Genomic DNA, 1,191 nt, shown 5'->3' with positions numbered 1-1,191 from the left:
GAGATTAACAATGAAAAAGAGACAATTTTTTTAATCGGATAAGTTGATGATTATTCGCTCGTTCAGTTTCATTTAGTTAACAACTTATTCTCAATGTCCAGGTGGCAGTTAGGAATAAGGCTACAAAATGGCAAGCCCATGACATCAAAACCACATGGCATTACACCCTTCAAAAGTAGTGAAGCAGTTACAGAGTAGCGATGAAGTTGTTCATTCAAGAATCAAATGACTGCCAGTGTGGAGTTTATTTCCATGTTAATCGCTGAGCTTGTCAGAGTGCTTGTGGGACGAATGGCAATCACGAAGCATGTACGCGTCTCCCATAGACATTGGAACGGGTGTGTAACATACGGCTTTTGTGGAATAAAACACGCGTGCTTGGAGATTTGCCTGTTCTTCTGGACTTTTCGGAAAAAAAAAAACTACTACAAATACAGCCTGAGAAAAGTAAACAAAGGGTGATCCAGCGAGGAGTCTGCTTACTCTCATGCTGTTATCAGGAGTGCAGCCCACAAGCCCACCAGCTCACCAGCACCCCAGCTCTTCCCTGGTGGTCTAGTGGTTAGGATTCGACGCTCTCACCGCCGTGGCCCGGGTTCGATTCCCGGTCGGGGAATGGTCTTTTGCCTTCCAACGGTGGACTGTCAAATTGAATCTCTGCTTGCTGCGAGAAACCCAGCCAAAAAAAAAAAAAGGTGTGCACTTGAAAGTAGACCTTCTTCGAGCCGGAGTCAAACCAGCGACCTAAGGATTACCAACACCCCTACCTACAGTCCAGCACTCTATCAGCTGAGCTATCGAAGGCATGGAGTGTTACTCAGAACCTCAACCTATCAGGGTTTGTAGTGTTGTCATCCGCTGCTCTGAGGAATCACTCAGTCTTGGGGTTTTGTTTCCAGAAGTTAGACTTTATTTCAAACTGAACAAAGCCGAGAAGTTCTCTGCAGAGAAAATCTCCAGAATGTTTTTCTGCCTCTCTTTTTATACAGTTTTGACTTTAAGGCGTGGGGTATGTATTCCATACAGTTTTCCTTATGCATACAATTTGATTTCTCCCTAGAGAGAAGGGGTCCCCAAGTCTTGTTATGGTAAAGAAAAAAAAAAACACTGGTATTTTTCCAGCTGTTTCTTCTCTGAGGGTCTGTATATTTCAGCTTTGCAGGCTGTTCTACACCCAGGCTTCTATGATTA

At 44.0% G+C, this 1,191-nt stretch overlaps 1 non-coding gene across 1 annotated transcript; it reads left to right on the top strand.

Moving 5' to 3' along the window:
* The first annotated feature begins 544 nt into the window (after positions 1-544).
* trnae-cuc (transfer RNA glutamic acid (anticodon CUC)) lies at positions 545-616 on the top strand. Its single transcript has one exon. It is a non-coding gene; the product is annotated as a tRNA-Glu (tRNA).
* Positions 617-1,191: the final 575 nt, after the last annotated feature.

Source organism: Sinocyclocheilus rhinocerous, unplaced genomic scaffold, assembly GCF_001515625.1.
Source record: "Sinocyclocheilus rhinocerous isolate Xijiao unplaced genomic scaffold, SAMN03320098_v1.1 scaffold2006, whole genome shotgun sequence".
Classification (NCBI taxonomy): domain Eukaryota; kingdom Metazoa; phylum Chordata; class Actinopteri; order Cypriniformes; family Cyprinidae; genus Sinocyclocheilus; species Sinocyclocheilus rhinocerous.
Note: the sequence above shows the minus strand (reverse complement) of the source record. Positions and strands in the feature narration are given on the sequence as shown.